The sequence below is a fragment of the Chelonia mydas genome, chromosome 5 (assembly GCF_015237465.2).
Source record: "Chelonia mydas isolate rCheMyd1 chromosome 5, rCheMyd1.pri.v2, whole genome shotgun sequence".
NCBI classification, from domain to species: domain Eukaryota; kingdom Metazoa; phylum Chordata; order Testudines; family Cheloniidae; genus Chelonia; species Chelonia mydas.
This window is the reverse complement of record NC_051245.2, coordinates 15,458,086-15,480,760: the sequence shown is the minus strand read 5'-3', so window position 1 is coordinate 15,480,760 and position 22,675 is coordinate 15,458,086. Positions and strand designations below refer to the sequence as shown.

Genomic DNA, 22,675 nt, shown 5'->3' with positions numbered 1-22,675 from the left:
CTCCCCCCAAAAATATGAGATTGGCTCAAAAATCATGAGATTTTATTTTTTTTAAATAATACACTTTTTGGGTTCTTTTATTTTCCTTTTGGTTTTCGAGCCTTTAGGGTACACATGGGTTACGTCTCCATACTTTACTTTTCTCACCATACTTTTAAAAAAATGAAAGCTGAGATTTTCTTGTAGTCATAGTTCCAGAGGCTTTAAGGAAAAACACCAAATATCATGATGCTCACAATACAAGGATGAGAGCTGACAATGCTGAATTAGGGTTAGTCTGCTGGGGTTTAATTTAGTCTCCTGTCATGAAAATTACGAAAGCTTCAACTTGAACTGCAGGGCTCAGCGTGGGCATATTTCCAGCATTTGTAAACACCATTAGATTAAACAGTGTACACAGTCTTTATGAAGGGGAAGCCTTTTTGCCTGCTTCAGATGTTTCCTTATTTCACATGTTCCTTGGCTCGTGCTGGCTTATTGTGAATCTATTTTTTTTTTTTTGTGACCTATGCAGAGATAATGCTGTACTCGTGATTTTCAGTTCATAAAGACAGGACAGAGTTGTGGCTGTTCCATGTGGAATTAAGCTCTTCCTAGATGCCCTGGCCCTACAGGCCAGCAGCTACATGGGCCTCATCTATTACACCAGCCATCTTGAGCTCACTCAGGATCATTTTAGTACTAGCCCCACAGTAGGAGTTCTTGGGAATTTCCCATGAAGGTTTCCCCGGAAAGTTGACAGTTATTTTATTACGAAAGCAAAATCCTTTCTTTTCCCATCCCTGGTTGAGCTGTTTGATTTCTGTTTATCTAATTTCCTTCATGCTGAAGAGTTTCCTGAGGAGAACTCCACCGTCCAGATGAAAAGCCCTGAGCAGCAGCAGCAGAAATTTCCCAAAATGAATCGTGGATGAAATGCCAAATGGAATAAGAAATATTGAACAAGGTTTGCAAATATTCCGTCCTCTCAGTTGTTGACGGCTTAAATTTGTGCTAGCCATCATTATGCAGACTGTTATTGGGAACAATAAGCTATAATCCGAGCTGGCAAATGGGTGAAAAGCCACTGATCTACGGAGTAAATAGACAGGCCAATGCCATTTCACCTGTTTGAAAAAGGACTCAATTTGGCTCAGTATCTTCAAGGTTTCTTAAGGTCTTTCTCACTCTTACTGGCAACATCTAATAAGCAGAGTGGTTACTCCTGACTGAGAGCTATATAAATGATGGGCAGCTATATAAGCCAGGGCAGCAGGTGTATGATTGTCCTTACTTAGACAAAACTCTTTACTGACTGCAACAAAGGGCTTGTCTTCACTATAGGCTAAATCAGCGCTGCTGCAATTGATGCAACGACATCAATTTAGCTGGTCTGGTGAAGACTCAATAAGTCAATGGGAGAACACTATCCCATCAACTTCAGTACTCCACCTCCACGAGAGGTGGAAACTAAGTCGGCAGGAGAGCGTCTCCCGCTGACACAGTGCGGTATAGACTCCGCGTTAAGTCAATGTAAACTACGTTGACTTACGTTATGTACATTATGTAACTTTAAGCTTTATAACTTACAGTGACTTAACCCTCTACTGTAGACAAGGCCAAAGAGTTTTGCTTGAATAAGAACTGCAGTTCTGGATCATAATTGCTATTTAAAAGATACGACACCTAAAGGAATCAAGTTGCAATCAGAGTAGGGGACAAGCAAGGTTCAATGTTACTTTCTTCTAAAACTGGATTAAAATGAGGGAGGGTTCTTCTAGAACCAATTCATTATCCTTTTAAAAAAAAAACCAACTTGTGTGTAAGGTTTCAAAAATCAAAACACATGGAAGGAAAAAGCCCTCTGGTATACAGATTTCCATGGGGTGACACAATGATTTCCCCATCCAGGAGCATGTGTATGTTGACTTTTATGTCCTCCAGCACCCAAGGCCTAGCATAGCACATGTATTTTGGTTTTTGTAGATAAAGCACAAAATGCACACTGGTGTAATGAAACACAACATTAGGACATCCATGAGTACACGCACACACACAACGACCAAGTGAGGTCTTCTTCACAGGATTCACGGACAAGAGTCCAGTATTGTCCTGACGTCTGGATATGCTTTCTGTCATATTTGCATGAAGGTTGCCTTGTCTTTTATATCTTACGTTTCTTGCTGTTTCTAAGGAGCGCCAATGTTGTGCATAGTCTCATTTGGAAGTGGGCCTCACTATAGTCACATCCAAGCTAGACTACTATGCTTCCTTCTGAATTATTCTTCAGGCAGATATAGGCAGAGAAGCTGAGTCCCTGTTACCGTCTTAGGATAGGAGGAGATTGGTATCGGAAACAAGAAGGACTGGGGAGCAGGGTCCCTAAAATGATTAGGAGTTAGGACATAGCTGGGACAGGACTGTGGAAAGGAAGTAGGAGGAAAGAAACAGGCCCACAGTAAGGCTGGGGGAGGAAGGAGGGCTCTGGAAGGGGTAAGGGCAGGAGGGGTAAGAGCTGGCCATAAATGAGTCAAGACCTTGGAAAAAGCTGAAGGAGGAGAGGGGCCAGGAACCTTACGGGACAATGCATATGGAGAGGGAGTGTTGAAAGGTGATTTTTTTTCCTGTGCTCAAGACACTGATATGAGAGGGCGAGGAATTCATTTTGTTTTAATTGTCAGAGGGCCATAGAAGCTGATTGCTAGGTTGGTGGGAAATGTAATGTGAAGTAGTGGGGGCTGAGGAGAATTAAGTTGGAGCGGAAGGGAGAGAATTGTTCAGGAAGCGAACTGAGTAGAAGGTTGCTCTCCCATGGGCTGGTGTCAAGGGAGGAAAAAGGGCAGTCTGTGATTTCAGATCTGAACATACTAAGCACCTCTCAGGGTCTGGCGCCAGCCCCCATAACAGACACATGCGCGAGCAGAAGATGTTCAGTCAAACACAGTTAGGGGTGTAGGAGTCTTAGCAAAAATGGAACCTATAACTCCGAGATCTTAACTACAAAGATAAGACCTATAGGTTCTTCTTTTAATTTTGTTCCACATCATAAAAAAAATAGCTGAATCATTATGTTTATAAAAAGGTCTGATATGAAATTGTTCATTTATTGTGGAAAGAGTGGGACTATTCCATTTTGCTGTCAACGATTTTTCAGTGTTACTGAAACTTTAATTAGTTCTGATGTGACACATTTCTAGAATGTTTTTTCTTCCCATCTCAAGGCAGCTTTGCATATAGTTTCCATTGTCAGATTAATTTTGGTGCAGAATCTCTCAGGGTTTGTTCCTGTTACCATTTTTGTACCATTTTCCTTTGTTGAATTTTCCTTGCCAGGATTTCCATTTTTTTCCAGTTGTCATGTTTCCTCTAGACTTCAGTTCAGCAAGTGTCTGGTCATGTGAAGCCCAGAATAACAGCTTTCTCTGAGAAAGGTATCAACTAGTGTTCAACACTCCCATTTGTTGCATACAAAGAAATTGGGGAGAGGAAATTTCCTTTGTCTGTTTTTCCAATCCAATCCTCTATTCACTCAATACTTTATCTCTGTGTAATTGCTTTGTACTGCTTCTCCTAAAGAATTCATTCTATGATCTCAAGTCTTAACCACTGGTTCTCTTTGCCTTCCTCAGATCTTAACCCCATGTTACAAGAGAATATAAATGTTGAGATCATCTTCTGAGGCTGTCTTTAAAAAAGAGAGGGTTCCCATGATCACTTGGCCCTGTTTGTAAATTAAAATGTCTAATTTTTAAATATCATGTGGCAGTGAGTTCCCCAGTGTATAAAAAGTATATTGCAATCTTTAAATTAGACTTGCTTTTGTTTTGCCCCTTAATACGTCAATATTGTGAATTTCTCTAGCCGCAGGAAGAGATCCATAATCAGAAGGCAAATCCAGTGTTATAAGATTTCTGGCTTTTGAACAAGTGCCCATTTGTTTGCCATGAAATCCTTCGGTATATTTTCCATTGTTTCCCCCACAAGGATAATTTCAAGAAAAATTGTAGCATTTCAGAAACATAAAGATCATTGGAACCGCTTGCTAAGATTAGTGCTAATTCTTACTATCAATGGCTGTTAGTAGCATTAGCAGATTGAAGGGAATACTGTGTAAGCAGTTTTTCCCCCTTAAGTATGCATTGAAAAGCACATTTATCCCATGTGTTGGGTTGGGCACTGGCCGGTGTTATATCACCATGGTCTGATGTTTTCTATTCATTAGCTTACACTGAGCACATTGTTCAAATGAGGGCTGGACTGCAGAGGTTGGAACAATTTCATAAACATAACATTACTGTAGGGAATCCACGAAAAGCATTATAATGGAGATGAGACACTATTACAAAGACTGCCAAACAACTAAGCTTCACACTGTAATTAAATATGACTCTTACAATGTGAAAATAAACACTGACAAAGTGGGCTTTTATGGTGACTCCTGCTTAATTTATCACCACCTTGAAGAGGACAAAAGGAATTACGGTGAAGGATCACAGGTCTTGAACCCAGGTCAGTAGGTCTCTAAGTGGTACCCAGACTGCAGCTATCACTAACAGTTTTCTGGAATCCCCAGAGAAGGGGACTAGCAGAACTCTGGCTCACCATGAAACTGCTGCCCATGAAACTCCTGATTGGAGCAGACATCCAGCCCCACCAACGGGCCCGGACACATTACTTAAGCCAGAAGGAGACACAAGAAGTTATTTGACCACCTGAGTAAACATTTGATATGATGCTGTATTAGACCCTAACTCCTGACTGTGGTTTGACACTGGCATTGTTCCCTATTCCAGTTTGATCCTTGATGCTCCTATCTGACTCTGATTTTGGCTTGGACCCTGGCACTGTTCCCTAGTTCTTGACTCTGGCTTCACCCTTGGCACAGCTCTCTGACTGCAGGGCTGACCCCAACTCTGACTCTGGCTTTGGTTCCTGGCAAACCCTGTTTCTGACCACTAGACCTGACTGCCCATTTCCCAGTCTGTACAGTTATACCATTAAACACACCGAAAGAGGAATGAAAAACAGAGCAACAGCATGGTACTAGCAGCGAGGGACTGCTGAGTTCTAAGCCCAGCTCTGTCGTTTTGGCAACCACCTAACCACACTGTACTTCATTTTTCCTCACTGCTAATAAACTACCTCACTGTGGAGCTGCGAGGATTAGTTAGTGACTCTTTTATGCAGGAGGCTAGACTGCATGATAATAATGCAAAAAGAAAAGGAGTACTTGTGGCACCTTAGAGACTAACCAATTTATTTGAGCATAAGCTTAGGGTTTATGCTCAAATAAATTGGTTAGTCTGTAAGGTGCCACAAGTACTCCTTTTCTTTTTGCGAATACAGACTAACATGGCTGTTACTCTGAAACATGATAATAATGGTCTTTTCTGGACTTAAATTCTGCAGTTAATACAGCACTTTGAAAATAAGTGCTAAGTATTACAGAGAGTGACAGGACGCAGAGGTGACCAAACTCCTTCAGCTCTGTCAGATATGGAGGCTATGTAATATAATGGTCTTGTGTCTGATGTTGCCTCCTAGTAGCTGGTCAATAGAGAGGGTGTGTAACCTGCTACTGCTACCTAGCTCAGGGATTTCTCTGTATAGCTCTAACAGCAAAGACCTGTATTTTTGTTTTAACACACGGTAAAAGCCCGATGAAGACAAGAGAATCTGTAATTTTCCACACAAGTTAGCTGATCAAGCTATACCCTAGCCCCCTCCCCCATCTTTACCTCAACCTGTTCATGTGTGGTGAAAGCTACAAACTGCCTTGTCTTCACTAGGACTTTACCTTGTGTTAGTTACTGCATGTTAGCTAACACACAATTAAGAACACACCTTTTTCCTAATGAAGATGCATCCCATAATAGATCTCTGTGTGTGTCCCTCTGACAGCCTCTCAGAAGATTATGGCTGTCTAACTCCTCACACAGGGTGATGGCTCAGAAACACACCCCACTCCACCCCCGACATGTGACCTTGGGGGACAACTGCAGAGAGGAGCCAGAGACTCCAGCCATCGGCAGCTCAGAAGTCCAGTCAAAGGTGGGTGCTCTGAGCATTCCAGTTAAATCTGTAGAATGTTCTGGCTTTCTCTGCCCTGTGCTGATTGGCTCTTTGCTCCAAACTTCCCCATCCCTTGATAGTCTTTTTACCTCAGCTTCACGCGACACCTGCCCCTCCTTCCTTCCTTCTTTCTCCTCCCTTGCCCTGTCCCCTCCCCTCTTTCCCTTTAGGTGATCTCTCCTAAGTAATTCTCCCTCCCCCCCCCCCCCCGACAAAAAATTGTGGCACTCACACAGCTACCATCCCATTGTTGACTCTGGTGGTGTGTTCTACCTCTCCCCCCTCCTTGTGTCTGTCTTATCTATATAGATTGTAAGCTCTTCGGGCAGATATCATTCGCTGCTCTTGTTTATACAGCAGCTAGCACAATGGGGCCCCATTCGTGGTTGGCCCGTAGGCACTACCATGATAAATATGATAATGTGATCTGGCAAATTTTGCCCACTCCCTTAAATATCCATTACCACCCACATTTCTGTTCCACTGACAATGCCACGTAATAAGGGCAGATCTACACTAGAAACTTGCATTGGTATAGCTAGTTCTCTCAGGTGTGTAAAAAATCCACACTGCTGAAAGATGTAGCTATACCGACCTAGCCCCCAGAGTAGTGCTAGGTTGACAAAGAATTCTTCCATCGACCCACCTACTGCCTCTTGGGGAGGTTGATTACCTGTGCCAACAGGAGAAGCCTTCCCATCGGAATAGGTGTCTACACTGAAGCGCTACAGAGATGCGCTGCAGTGTTTTAAGTGCAAACATACCCTAAGTTTGTTGGACTTACATAGGTCTCTATATAGTGCATTATAGTTAGGTGGCCAATCCTTTCAATTTGTGAGCCCCACAGTGTCTATAGCTGAAGGCACTGGGCTGCAGCTGGCGGTGATATCTGTGACCTAGGGAGTACATGTGCCCCCCTGCCCCAAAATCTCATGCACAGTCTTAAATGGCTGAAGAGTGAGAAATCCCAGTAATGGGGAAGCTCAGATCCAGGAATGCAAATACAAAATCCTGTGAAGTTTAAGGGGTCATTGCATTTTAGGTTCTGCTTTGGCCCCCTCTATTTTTAAATGGCCCAGGCAATGACATTTCTACTGCTTCCCTTGGGAAACTATTCTATGCTCCATTTCTCCCCATTAGTACTAGTTATATTCAGTCTACTCTAAATAAGTCCTCTTTTGCTTCTGCACTTCAGATTCTTGTATGGCATTATCATAGTTTCAATGGCAGTCAACCCCAATAGTTCAAAAGTCACAAGTAAGGCCCCACCCAAATCATGAAAAATGCTTAAACATGATTTCAAAAAATACTTTGGGGGGAGTTATTTGTCTTCTATGTGTCGGAGTATTTTAGGTTCATACTTCTCAGCTTTTTTCTGTAACCATGAGCTAGAAGCTTAACTTTATTTTTAAATGAAAACTGATTTTCCAGCAGGTGAGGCTTTAAGAAAACATCAAATATCATGAAAATTATTATTAAAATCATAAGTTAGCAACACTGCAATGGCTGCATTTTTCTTGTTCAGTTCATCTTCTTTCATAAATTATTATTTTTAAGCTAGCTTCTGTGGTGTTTACTGCTATAGGAATATCTGAGATAGATATGTCTATTAAACTTCAAATTGAGGGCCAAATTCTTCTCTCTCATTGGTTAGAGTAGAAGGTGACTGTATATGTCAGAGAGCAGCACATGACCCAAAATTTCTTAAGTTTTTAAAAAAAGTTAAAAACTACAGAAGCTGTAGACCAGGGCTGGTCTTACCATGAGGCGAACTGAGGCGGCCGCCTCAGGTGCCAGACTGTGGGGGGGCGCCACTAGGACCCAGAGTATAGAAAATTGTGTCTGCTGCTGGTGCATCTGTATTCTCTCTACTCTAGATGCACAGAGATGGTGGAGTGCTGTGCTGGAGGAAGGAGGGCACAAGAGACATAACTGGCAGGCAGGAGAAAAGGTGAGAGGAAATAACAGAAAGCAGCAGGAGCTGCAGGGAGAGAGAGAGGAGAAGCCTTTTATGTACCTTTCTAGCACCCCCAGGAGCCTGGACTGATTAACCCCAGCTTCTCAGGGAGCTTCCTGTTTCCTGCTGCCTCTCTGAACCCACTCGAGGAGAACAGGCAGTCAACTGAAGGAGTAGGAGCCAGTTAGGCCCTTAAGACGCTGATATCTTCCCTCACTCAGGCCCTGCTACCAGCCTGCTTATTTGTCCCCTTCAACTGAGTGTTGAGAGCCACTATAGCTGGCACAGAACAGTAGTCATGAGCGAAAGAAGAAAACGCCCCTCTGGGCAGCATTCAGAAAAAGAAAGAAAGCAAAGGAAGATTTTCTGTCTAAACAGGAAGGTGCTCCCCTGAGATGCAAAGACACAAATGTTCACGGTGAGCCCTCCGGCCCCAGTGAGGATGTGAGTGGTGAGGAGATGCCTGATCTTCCAGTTAGTCAGAGTGCAGGTGACCTGGCAGCTACTGCAGCATCTGTATCTCCATCTCAAATGGATGTAACCATGCACATTCCTGAAGAAAAGTGTAGATCAGAGAAGAGTGTGGTGGAGGCACAAGAAACAGCTGCTGCTGAGTTTAGTTCCTTAAGTCTAGATGATCCAGGACTGTGGACCCACTTAAGCAGTAGCCTGAGGGACTTCCTTGAACTGCATGGGCCACAGCAAGTGAAAAACTTCATGTTCCCCAAAGACAATGAAAATAGAAGTTTCCATCCAACACATTACTGGCGTGAAATCCCCAATGGTGACAAAGTGGAGAGGCCATGGCTTATGTACTCAAAAACCCAGAATGCTGCATACTGTTTTTGTTGCAGACTCTTCCAGTCTAATGTTCCAGCCACATTGGGTTCTACAGGATCAAAGGACTGGAAAAATCTGGCTAGAAATCTGGCATGCCATGAGAAGGCAACAAATCACCAGAGAGCATTCCATAGGTGGAAAGAGCTTGAGATGAGATGAAGGTTAAAGGCCACCATAGAAGATCAGCATCAAGAGAAGATTGCATCAGAGTCTCTTTACTGGCAAAATGTTCTGAAAAGGCTCATTGCCATTGTGATAATGCTTGCTACCCAAAACCTAGCACTGCGTGGCACTTCAGATCAGCGGTATGTGCCAAACAATGGAAACTTCCTTAAAATTGTGGAGCTGATAGCTGAGTTTGATGCTGTACTCCAGGAGTATCTAAGAAGAGTCACCACCCAAGAAATGTACATACACCATTACCTTGGAAAAACAATTCAAAATGAGATCATACAGTTACTGGCAACAAAAGTCAAACAAAAGATTGTGGCAGATATGAAGTCAGCAAGATATTACTCAGTTATTCTGGACTACACACCTGACATCAGCCATACAGAACAAATGACTTTAATGGTATGTTTTGTAACAACAACAGAACCGAGTGAAAATGTCCCTGCAATGGTGAGTGTCCGAGAGCATTTTCTAGAATTTATTGACATTGATGGTACTACAGGAGCTGGTATGACAAATGTGCTTCTTAAAAAGCTGGAAGATACGGGAATTGCAGTAGCTGACATGAGAGGTCAGGGCTACGACAATGGTGCCAACATGAGAGGAAAGAACAGAGGAGTGCAGACACGAATCCGAGAGTTAAACCCTCGAGCTTTTTTTTGTCCCATGCAGTTCTCATTCATTGAACTTGGTGGTCAGTGATGCAATGTCAGCTTCTAGTGAGGCTGCTGAATTTTTTAATGTAATTCAAAGCATCTATGTATTTTTCTCTGCATCAACTCATCGACGGCAAATTTTGAAGCAACATCTGGGAACATCCTCTCTGACACTGAAACCACTGAGTGCCACATGATGGGAAAGTCAAGTGGAGGAGATAATGCCTATCAAACACCAAATTGGTAAGATAGATGATGCCATAGTTGCCATTATGGAGGGTAATGCTGTGATGGGAACTGTTCATGGGAGAACAGTGGCAGAGGGAAATGGAATCACCAGAAACTTACATAACTTCAAATTTCTGTGCGGCTTAGTGTTGTGGCATGACATACTGTTTGAAATAAATGTTGTAAGCAAGAGACTCCAAGGTGTTGACCTTGATATATCTGTAGCAATGGAATAACTGGACAAAGCAAATTCATACCTACAGTCTTACCGGTCAGATGAGGGATTTCAAAACATTCTGAAGAGTGCACAGAAGTTGGCAGAGGAACTTCACACAAGCTATTTTCCCACCCATTCAAGAATACAAGAGTCACTGAAGAAGAAGACATTTTGATTACAAGGCACAGGATAATCCCATAAGAGACCCCAAACAACAATTCAAAGTTGAATTCTTAAACCAGGTGCTAGACTGTGCAATACAGTCAGTTGAAGAACATTTCATTCAGCTCAAGGAACACAGAAGTATATTTGGGATGTTGTATGATATTCCAAAACTCCTCACTATACCTGAAGAAGACCTACACCAGCAATGCAGGGCACTAGAGACAGTGTTGACACATGATGACATGCGCGATACTGATGGGAGTGATTTAGGTGATGAACTGAAAGCCCTTTCAAGATACATTTCAGCAGGATCAAAGGCTGTTCTGGAATATATGTGCACAAATAAGATGACCACCCTCTTTCCAAATGCTTTTGTTGCTCTTCACATACTTCTAACACTTCCTGTAACAGTTGCCAGTGGAGAACGCAGCTTCTCCAAGCTGAAGTTAATAAAAACACATCTACGCTCCACAATGACACAGGAGAGGCTGGTCGGCCTTGCAACCATCTCAATAGAGCATGAGCTGGCCCAGACGATGGACCTTCAGCAGGAAGCAATTCAAATCTTTGCAGCCAAGAAGCAATGGAAAGCACCACTTTGATTAATCAAACAGATAAAAATGCCAGTGTTTACTATGCAGACAAGAAAAGTTACATTTGCTGTTCAGGCATTTGAAAGTGAAGTGTTACTTAAAATTTTTGAACAAGGCATTTTAAGTTGTTAGTTCTCCTTTATTGGGGTAGGTAGCAGAGCAGTACCATGAGAGGAGTAGAACAGGAAGAAAGCAGAATTGAAACCTTTCAAAGTTTTGGCCCAAGCGAGGGGGTATGGGGGCATCATTTGAGCTCCCCGCCTCAAGTGCCAAAATGTTGTGGGCCAGCCCTTCTATAGACAAATGATTCTGAAACCTAAAGTTGTGAACAGAGGGGAAAAATCCCCTTTTAATTAAAAAGTAAGTATAAGATGGCTATGTGGAAATGGATGGAGAAAGAACTATACTTAAAAAAATATATTTAAAAAAGAAAAAGAATGTTTAACTTTTCTTTCCTCAATCTCTTACCCTCTCCCACCTTCTCATCCCTTTATAAACATGGAGACCACCACAAACTTTTGATCCAAATTGATTATTATTCTTTATTATTAATTTATTCTATTGTTATTTAGAAATGTATACAGGAAGCTTCTCCCAAGTGTAAGGGGCAGAATGGGAGAAAGACAGTGCTTTTTTGACTACTTAACAAGTGGGTGATGAAGATTGATATCAATGGTTAATTGGAGGCAGGAGCTGATCTCTTGCTAGTGAATGAGAGATGATATGTAGTATTGGAGGCAGGCTGTGAAGGGCCTTGAAAGTGAAGACAAGTAACATATGGCTGATGTTGCTACAGTCTGTAATATTTCTGGGAGGGTGTTACTATCAGGTGACAAGCCTAAAGGAACATGAATGCCTTGCTTGATAAAATAACCCAATAAAAGTATGCTCCTGTGTGTGGCAACTTAAAACCTATAGGCCAAAATTCACCCTCAGTTGCATCCATGCAACCAAGTTAGGAAAATTCTTGTTTAGGTAAACATTTATTCTGAAAAAAGAAAAGGAGTACTTGTGGCACCTTAGAGACTAACCAATTTATTTGAGCATAAGCTTTATACTTCTGAATAAGTATAGGAAGAAACTTTGTGTCTCTTGGAAGCTCTCTGTAATGTGGACACTGGACAGTGTCTTCCAATGTCCTCTTTTTGCTTCAACGCAACCACTGTACAGTGTATAAAGTCATATTTGCCTAATCATAGCATAAGATTAGTAATGAAGCTAAATAGCGCATAGCACATGGGTTTTCTTAGACTGGTCACCGTCAAGCTGGATTAATTCAGTTCTGATAACTGATCAAATGTACTATTACTCCAGAACACATTAATGAGCAATGAGCATCCCACCTCTTTAAATTTAATGGGATCCCTTGAAGAAAAACATGCTGTTATATATTAGCTATGATGACATTAACTTTCCATAAGGCATACAGTGAATGTAACACATTGTGAGGAACTGGAATGAAGAGGTTGTATCTGGCCTTGTCTACCTTAAAACGAATGGTGTTGTTGTCAGGGTCTCCCATTTCCCAGGCTAGAAGGAGTAAATAGGCCAGAGTTGGCCCATACTGTTTGCATCAATGTTGGTATCATTCCATTGAGAGAGCATTGACAACACTAGCTCATTCCTATGGGAAAAATAAATGGCTTATGGGAATTGTTGATGGGATATAGGTCCAATTATCAGTTTATATGATAGACACTATACATACACTATTAGAACTTTTGTTCTGTTTCAAAGTTACTTTGCTGCTGGTCTTATTAGTTTTACTGGGGCTTCTGCACTGGAGGACTTTGCTGTGCTACGGTAAAATCAAAAGGTATGATTGTAAGCTGGTACCATGGACTGATCGAAAGGTCCTTCTGCCTGGAGTCATGTCAAATAAAGATGCTGCCCAGTCACAAAGCGGACATCAAAAATTAATGGCTAGGCCTGATAAGCTAAAGATTTCTTCTTGCTTTAGTTCATCGGGGAGAGAGATGGACAATGAGGTGAGGAAAGGAAAATGTAAGGCTGGATATTTAAAGTCTTGCCTAGTTAAGTGTGGCTGAAATGTCAGCAAACAAGCCTGTTTCCTTCATTCACTGGCTGCTTGAGTGAGTCTGATTTGCAAATCAGAAGGAACGCTGCCAGAATGGTATAACTTGAAATCTTGCTGAAGGACATTCCTTTCTGTTTGAATGTTTCAGCCCCAGCATGGTAGTGGCCCTTCAACTTAACAATGGGCTCTTTTGTTTCATTCTGGCTTTTTGAACTCAAAAGAGCAATTGTTCCACAGGTACTAATGCTGCAGTTGCTCTTAATGAGGCTTGAGGGAACAAACGGGGGTCCTTGCAATTCCTAAACCATCAGCATAAAACCATTAATACATATGGATTTAACATTCTTTAATATAATTATAGAAAGGGTGCCTGGTTATAGGATAAGAACATTGCTGCCTGCGGGTTGTGTACATTGTTACTAGCTGAGTCTCCAGAAAAGCAAAGTTTTGATGAGATTGTCTATTCTCCACTGAAAAGTACCGTGAATGCTGCAAAGTGGTGGGCCCTATTCTTAGGAAACTCTTCAGTTAGGCCCTGATACTGCTCCATTGCAATCAATGGAAATTTTGCTACTGGCTTCAGTGGGAGCAGGCTTGGGGGGGTCAGAATTTAGGCACCTAAATAAAGACCAGGTTTTCAGAAGAAGTTCTTGTTGAACTCTTGAAAATCAGGCCACATATTTGAGTGCCAATTTTGTAACATATAGAAAACAGACACTCCAGCAGGAGTGCCAGAACCTTCCCTGCCCCTGTCCTGCCCCGTCCCTCCCCTAGACCCCACCCCAGCCCCCAGGCCTCACCCTTGCCCTGCTTCTTCCCCCGAAGCCCCATCCTCCAGTAGCTCCTGTTTCCCCCTTCCCATATCACTCACTGCTCTTCCCCTCTCCCTCCTCCCTGCGTGGGTTGGGAAGGACTTGCCTGCAAAGCCAGGGCTGGGAGCTGCAGCTGTCCAATGCAGGTAGGAGGTGGCCTCAGCTGAGTAGCTGCTGGTGTGGGTGATGACTCAGTGTCTCCCCGCCTCCCTCGCCTGGCAGTCATTGGACTTTGGGTGTCTGGTCAGTAGATCCCCACATGAGAGAAATTGCTCAACCTCCCCTGGAGACTCAGCAATGCCCCCCAGACATGCCTGGACTTGTGTTCTACAAGCACATGGACTGAGGGTATAAAACTGAACACAGGAGGCCCAGGCTTTGCCTTTCTCTTTCACCCACCTATGCTGCAAGCAACAAGGACACTGAGAAGACTTAAGCAGAGGAGACTGGGCCAGATTTCAAGGGTGAAGTTTGTGAACTATAAACTGAAATATCCGGGGGCGGGGGGGGGGAGAGAAAAACTGCTTAATCTAGATGTTGCCCAGTCTAACAGGGTTGAGAGTTTAGACTGAGTGCTTATATTTTATTTTATTTTGGTAAATAACTCTGACTTTTTGCCTGTCACTTAATATCACTTAAAATCTATCTTTTGTAGTCAAAAAATTTGTTTAACTGTTTATCTTTACCAGTGAGCTTGTCTGAAGCGTATGGTAAATCTGCTCAGGTTTTATAAAGACTGGTGTATATCCACTTTCCATTGATGAAGTGATGAACCAATTAATAAATCTGCATTGCTCGTCTTGAGCAGTACAAGATGGTATATTCCTGAGGTACAGTGCTGGGAGCTGGGGGAATTTGGCTCTGGTGCCTTTCTCTGTGTGATTCATGAGTGGCTCTGGGATCATTCATGCAATCCAGCTAGGTGTTGGGTCTCCACATCCAGTTATACTGAGTGATAACAGCACCTGGAAGGGTTTGCTGCTGGTCACTAGCAAGGCATTGTGAGAAACAGCCCAGGTTGGAGAGAGTTCGGGGGGCACAGCAGTCCCACAGTCCCAGGCTGCACCCTGGGGATCCCATCACAAAAGTATTGCACAGAAATTAATTACTGGAAACTACTTGGAAGAAAGATAAAGTTGAGCGCTTGTATTTGAGAAACATGGGGGGGAAGATGCCCACTGACGTTCCATGCAAATAAAAGTAAACAAATCAGAGGACGGATGTCTTTGTCAGAGTGTGTTATCTCAATAAGAGGACTTTTTTTGATCTCTCCGTTATCCTGAGCATGGCACACTACCCCCTACACTGTCTCATGTTATCTCTATCTCATGTTATTGCTTTTATAGTGCACTCATTATCTTTGTTGAAAATAACCTGCTGAGATACAGAGCTAGTGCAAAGCATTATTTTATAGATGGGCCTAGAAGGTTGTTTTGGTTTTGCAAGACCAAACTTCAAATTCAGGAGTTTGCATTCAGATTCTGTTTTAGGCAACCGACCAAAGATCGCTAGTGGGTTGAATAAAAGGTTAGGATTTGTTCCCATCTCTATAATAAGGCAACAAGCAGTTTTGCAAAACCTCATCCTTCAGATCTAGCTTTTGCAAAAGCAGGAGTGGTTCAGGTCCAGGATCCATTTTATCTCTAAGCTACCAGGTTGGGGGTGGATACAAGAGGCCAGATGAGGTTAAAAGGTTCCAGTTCTGTCCTATTTCTAATGTATTGTGCATCTGGCAAAGTCTTGTGGATTCTTTTCTTATCTCTGCCATTGGGAAGGATTTTCAGTTTTTGATGGTGTTTTTTTTAAATATTGAAAAAAGGACTATTGAAGGTGAAGGATTAAAGATATTTATTTTCATGGTAGGTCTGGTATAAAACCTCCCAAGTTTGATTGTATCTAAATACAAAGCAGTATCCATTCCTCTCCCTAAAGAGGTTTTTGAAGACCCTCCACTGTGAGGTGAATTGATCGCTAACTATGCCAAAGAGCGCAACGGTTATGACATCAGCCCCACACCAACAGGCACAGGTTGAATGACATTATTTATTATATAAAGGCCAGTTCACACAACCAACTTGACTGGTTTCATTAAAATCCATTTTCAAATCAGTGTAGTTAAACCAGTGCAAACCCTTGTGTGGACAGAACATCAGTTTGTAGGCTTAGAGTGAAAATTTGTGTGTGGACCAGCTTTAAGATTTTTTTCTCTTTCTTCTCGCTCTCTGCCTCCCAGACAATTCAGGCCCTATAGGAAGAACCAGACTGCCATTAAAACATTTTGTTTCTCAGGAGATCTAATGAAGAGGTTTTGTTTTAATTTTCTGGAACCTTGTTTGCATTCATTTGAATGTAGCATCCGCAGCAAATTTAATCAGATATTTAATTTTCTACGTGAAATATTCACATGATGAGATAATTTAGAAGCACATGTTGTGATGAAGTGGGAATTTTCTGTAATATTTTTATGAATCCTATGTGTGCCTCAGTTTTCCCTATATGCGGTAGTGTTACCCAGTGCGGGGCACAAGGACTGTTTGCTCTCAGGGCAGGCTAAGAGACATAGGTATGACTTCCAGGATGAATTGTCAGAAAGACAGTTGCAGACAACACTGAATGGAGTGGAAGAGGCACAGGGCAGAGAGATTTGGGAATTGTCAGCAAAGTGGTGGCAAATGAAGTTGTGAGAGTGCAAGAAGTCACCCAGGACCTGACTATAGTGGGAGAAGATGACCTCTCATGGGTGGACATCTCATAGCTAGTTCTTCTTTCTTTTTCAAATGAATTTGGTGCTGGTGAAAGGGACCAGATTTACAGACCAGGAAAGTGGAATCTTTTGTTGCTCAATGGAATTATACAATCATGGAGCCTCACTCCACAGATCAGCAGTATGAGAAAAGGCCAACTCTGACTGGTTAGGGAGTAGGCAGACAGAGGAGCTGGACCCAGCGCACTGTTAGAGGTCTGGGAGGCAATCCCACCCCGACTTCCTGGTGCCAGCCCATCTCTGTATTGGAGAGGAGGTAGACCACTCCAGAGCTGGAGCTCAGCATTACCCAAGTTGAGACAGGGTATTAGTTTCAGGCCACCTGGTTGCTTTGGGCCAGTCAGATGAGACAGGGGTGGGGCTGGAGAATGGACACACATGCTGAGGCTTGGGGATATGCAGCTGCTGCTGGAGCAACAGGCACAAATGCAGCCTGAACCCAGAGCTAAGAGCCTGACCTAGCAAGCACCCAGGGGCATGACCACCGCCAGCCCGAAGGAACAGCTAAGGCCCAGAACAGGAGTTTTAACCAATATGGTGACCATAGGGGCGGGCATGGGCTTCACCCTCTAAGCCTGCACTGTACCCAGCACCAATTACCAGTGCAAAGGGCATAGAGTGCCCGTGCTTGGAACTAAGACCGGAACTGGGGTGGGGGGCTATTTGGAGTCGGTTGGGTTAGAGAGCATTCCTCTCTCTATCTAGAAATTGGAGACTCAGCCCATCGTGCTACTGCTCAGAGGGGAGGAATGTGGGACTCCACACAGGTATCCCCGAATGGTCCCTTGTGCTAATCAAGGGTTTGCCTCTGCCCAGATAAAATGTTTTTATAGCTGAGTGCAGCATTTGTCTGGAGTTAATTCCTTCCCCCACGGGGGTTATGGAAGGAAACCAGGGTGTTTGGGCCTTGTGGGAGGCAAACAGGCTTCTCTCAGAAACATGTTTTGGGTTCCACCTAATGAACCCGGGGTGCCCCCCTCCCCACTCGATACACTAAAGCTCTGTTGTGTATCATGTCTTTCATGCTAACTGTCCCAAAGTGCTTTACAGAAGGAAATGATGGTTTTAGAATGACAGAAGAGCAGATGGGGAGAGAAAGAGAGAGAGAGGTATTCAGGAAGGATAAATCATGGACCAAATGCATCTCCAGTATAAGTCCAGTATTGGCAATCAGATCACACCCAGGATGAATCTGAGTGTCCTATGGCTTTGGCTGAGACTTGAAAAAAGATGGAGAGTGGATGATGTGGACAGACACATAAAGAAAACAGATACAGCCTGAGCAGTGCAAATGCTAGCTTCCCTCACGTGGCCCTGCCAATGTGCCTTAGTCCTGAACTGGAGGGTCTATCTCTGCTGGAAACTGCGGAGAGGGGTGGAGGCGGGGGGGGATTGAATAAGCTCCCTGCTGAAATTAAGGGCACCAATGACTTCCAAATGTGGTAGAGATTTTTGAGATGTGGACAACAGGCCCTGGGAACTGGAGGGAGACCACTAGCCCATTTCACAGACAGGTCATTATACAGATATTGGCACATGATGAGTACTGGTCTCTGCCAACCTTCTTCTCGATTTGAACAAGTGATTCGGAGGCAATGCCTCTGCATGCCAGACTTCCACTCTGAGTGAGCCAGCCAGCACCAAAGAGCAGCGATGACTGGCTCAGGGGAGTGCTTTACTGGGAATCGATAATACACTTAAAAGGGCAACATACCCTTCCTACTCCTTCAACCACAACCCCTGTGTGGGTGTGGAGAGGCTAGATGTGTTGGTGGCAGCTCTCTGAGGCAGGTTTGGGGAGCATACACAGTATCAGCCACCTCATCCTACCCTTCCTCCATCGCCTTTGGCAAGTCTAGCACTTGCCGGTCGTTCAAGGACCAGAAGACTGTGTCTAGCCCTTGCACAGTGGTATTAGCTTCTCCTGTCCATCAGGAGTAATTGCAGTGTTAACCTGGTTTAAATTATAGCCACAGCATATGTGACAAACGTGAAGGGAAACAGTCATCAAAACTAAATAATGTAGGAAGCAACTGATTCAGAAAGGGAAAAAAGTGAGTGTTTAAGATCAGGACCAAGGGACACAGGTGACTTCTATTTAGATAAAAGCTGGACACTCCTATGTCTGATAAGGTGCATTGTGGAGATTTCAGGCCCTGAGGTTGACAGGGAAAAGGACTTTTAGGAAACAGAGATGAAATATGTGTGGAGTTTGTCTTTCCCCTCTGTTAATTCTGATCCGGCTATCTAGACAGTACAGACTTGCAATTGCCAAAATATTCAAAGTGGAAAACGTTAGTACTGTACATTATTTGTGGTGGTTAGTTTTTTAAAAACAACCCTTGTGAACAACTGTTATGTGCGAGAGGCAGGGATGGGGTTGCCATGGTAAAATGGGATTTACTTTGGATGAATAGCTTTCTTGTACTTGGATGAAATGAATGGGTCAATAAAGACCTCCTTCTATATGAAGATTTTAGGTGCTGTACGTGGTAGAAGGAATTCCAAACAAACAATATCCTTACAGCACCATATTATAGGCTTCTTAACACAACTCAATACTATTACTTACCCACACACACAAAATTGTGCTCTCAAGTGTAGACCGAAAGAGACAAAATGCTCCCAATGGGCAGCTATCTGTCTCTTCTCCAGTCCATCGACAAGAGGGATTAGCCATAATGTTTGCACTGACTGTAACTAGGACATAAAGTCCACGGGTCATTTCTTCCTATTCAGCTAATTCTTTGCATTTCAGACATTACAGGATCCTTTCATAGTTTTTCTTTCATGAAAGTGGGGAGGGGGGGGAATCTGCTGAGGAAGCTTGTTTCCTGCACCCCCTAAAGCAAACACAACTTTTCAAATTTAGCCTGCTTCTCATAGCAACTCCTCTGCTAGCAATGCAGCTCAAGAAGCTACTGCTGACATCTGGTGCCACAGTAGTTGGAGCAATTCTGCATTTAGATTCCCTTTATGAAATAATGAACAGCAATTAAAGTGAAAGAAATAAAACAACTAAAGAAATGAAATTAAAAATCATTAAATTCCCCTATCAAAAGACCCCAGAGTCTGTGTTTCAGTTTGAGTATGCGAACAATTAACTGTCATGCGCTGCTGAAATGCACTAATCTCTGAAGTGAACTGTGACAGCTATTCTCAAAGCAAAATTGCACAACAGTTTATAGCAGGAAGTGAAGGCTGTATTATGGTCATATTGAAACTGCTGGGGGGTATTTATGTAGGCAAAAAGTAACTAACCAGAATTTGGCCGGGATACCAGACTAAATATTTTAACGTGCCATGGGATTCTTAATGACTTCAAGCAATTAGGACTTTGCTTTTCCCTCCTATCTGAAAGATGCCCCCTCCTGCAGCACAGTGCCACAAATACCATGACGAGGCACTGGATTATACTGACGCTTTGGCTAAAAAAGTGTCACCTGCTGAAACATCAACTTCTTGTAGTGGGCTGGCCATGTGGTCTAGTGTTTGGAGGGTGAGTGAGGCAATGATGGGTGGGTAATTCTAGTTCGAATCAAATTCATTCTTTAACTTTTCCAGGATGTGGGGCTGTGGGAAGGAAAGGCTAACAGGTGAGTGATGGCCTCTGGCTGACCCAAGAACAGCATTTGACAGGCTCCAAGCTAAGCTGCATCCATCTTTCCTTCATAGGAAGAACGTGCTGGCTCAATGTGGGGTCACGGGAGGATGGAGGGGAAAATGAGGGAACATGAGCAAGAGAATGAATGAATGAATGAATGAATCTGTACAGTAGGCATGAGCTTGTGTTACATTCCATTCTAGTACACTGTGACCCGTCCCTTTATGGTTACGTTTCATTCCTTATTGTTGAAGGCAAATATGATAATAATAAAGATGGTGCTTTCACAGGCTATGCAAGGAGGTAGCGCTAGAACTCTCACAGTTTAACTACAGTAGATAACTTTTAATTAAACAAGATTATCAAGATCAATTAGAAGGTGTGTACACCATCCCCTTCCCCACACGCACTAAAATTTACCTGCAAAAAAAACCCACCAAAGTTTTGCACTAGATGTCAGTTAAGACCAGAACTACTTCATTTATATACAGTAAGAAGAGGAGTGTGACCTAAAATGAATTTCTGTGCTCCTCTCCAGTGACCCTGGCTACCTCCACACCAACCACACCCTATATCACCTCTCTGTTTTTGGAGCGAGCAGAGGCAGCAGCTGATGGAGACTGTCCTACCCTATGGGAAACCTGGATTTGGGAAGGATTTTGAGATTGTGTTGGCAGAGACAAAGCACATCCTGGACAGGGGCCAGGGCTGCAGGAGTCATGCCCCAAGTCTTTAGGCTGGAGGATGAAGGGCACTTGCATTTCTCTCTAGAACTCTGAAAGACTATTGCGGAAATACTAACATGCATTGCACATTCCTGGACACCATCCAGAGACGAAAGAACATGTATGTCTGGAACTCTCCGAAAAACCAGCCTTTCTGCCAGATCGTGTCTGTGAAGTGAGTTGCACTGTCACACAAGGGATATGTGTCTTAGTCTAAGGTTCCCAGGCAAGTGGTATCAAGGCAGTAGGGTCAGGCCATGTGGTAGAGGAAAGAGTAACTCTTGCTGGCTTTCAAAGAAATAATAGTAAGGTCTTCAGAGCGTCAATTCCAATCTTCTTCAGCTGCAAGCAGATATGGCCCTGATCCTGACAGATATTTGGGCTTCTCACTCCTATTAAAATCAATGGAAGTTAGGTACCTACAGACCTTTGAAGAACTGGGTCCACATCACTACACTAAAGTGGAGTAGAGAGTAAAAAAAGAGGGAAAGACAGAGCCAGTGGGGTGGCATGGGTTAGTTAAGTGCAGAATTTGTCTAAATGTTTTTCCTAAGAGCTCATTGCAGCCTATTGACACGAGGTTGATGTCCTACCAGACTTGCTCAATGGCAGCCTGAGCATTTTCATGTCTGAACAAATTCACAGTAAGAATTTTTGTGGGCTAAAAATAAAAGACTAGATATTTTGGTTTTGAACGATGGGCTTTTATATAAACATCCCCCTCAGAAGTTCATAAATAGTAAAGTAGAAATTGCCTCATTGGATCAGACCCATGGTTCATCTAGTCCAGTATCCTGTCTACGATGCTTCAGAGGAAGATGCAAGAAATCCTGAAGTGGGCATTCATTGGGAAAGTTTCTTCCCAACTCCCATGAATTAGAGGTTGGCTTGTGCCTTTCCCAACTTTTGTGGCTTTTTAAATTAATCCTTACTAATGCTGTACCACTGCGTGTTTTCTTTAGGCATACAAGTGCCCAGTCCTCTTTGGAATCCTACTAAAATGTTGGCTTTAATGGCATCTATAGAAATGAGTTCCACAGACCAAGTGAACACTAACAAATTTTTTTATCTGTTTTTAATTTGCTGCCTTTCAATTTCATTGAATGTCCACTTGTTCTTCTGTTATGAGAGAAGGTGAAGAGAAGTACCTAACCTACTTTCTCTACATCATTTACTTTTATATATATATTTTTATGACCACTCTTTATAGACTTTTCTTTCTCAAATTAATAGTCCCAATTTCTCTTCATCTGGAAAATTTTCTATGCTTGTCAATATTTTCAGAAACACCTAAGGGATTTTCAGTGGCATTATCTCTGAAACTTTTTCTGATTGCTATAATCTTTTATTTAAATAAGAATTCAGCAGCCTTCATGCTAAATACTGTCTTTTTCAAGTGTCATGGAGAAAACTTTACACGGATATAGAAAATAAATAAATATTTCATTGCATCAAGTCAACAAAGCCCTCTTAGCCAAGGCAAAACCCAGAGGGTTAAAGATGTTTTCATCTTGTCCTCCTCTAATGTAAAGAGCATTCCACCTTCGTATAAGTTTAGTAAAAATACAAAAACATACTTGTAATTTTGTCACCCTCCTGGTGTTACAATGAGTCTGCATGTCAGGCAGAGATGAGTAAACATTTACATTTCTCCAAATGCAACATGCAATCATATTTCCATCTGATTGACTTTTACTGTAGATTAAGGGGAACAACAAAAACCTGACAAAAGTAAAGTCAGTGTGTGTGGCTCTGTCTGGGGGTGTGGGCCACAAATGAGGGGTTCAGGGTGCAGGAGGGGGCTATGGTCTGGGGCAGGGGTTTGGGGCGACGGGGGGTAAGGACTCCAGCTGG

The 22,675-nt window shown here is 42.9% G+C and overlaps 1 long non-coding RNA gene across 1 annotated transcript; it reads left to right on the top strand.

Annotated features, from left to right (window-relative positions):
* LOC122465778 lies at positions 1-21,826 on the top strand. Its single transcript, XR_006290822.1, has 3 exons — positions 1-946; positions 5,881-6,030; positions 20,635-21,826. It is a non-coding gene; the product is annotated as an uncharacterized LOC122465778 (long non-coding RNA).
* Positions 21,827-22,675: the final 849 nt, after the last annotated feature.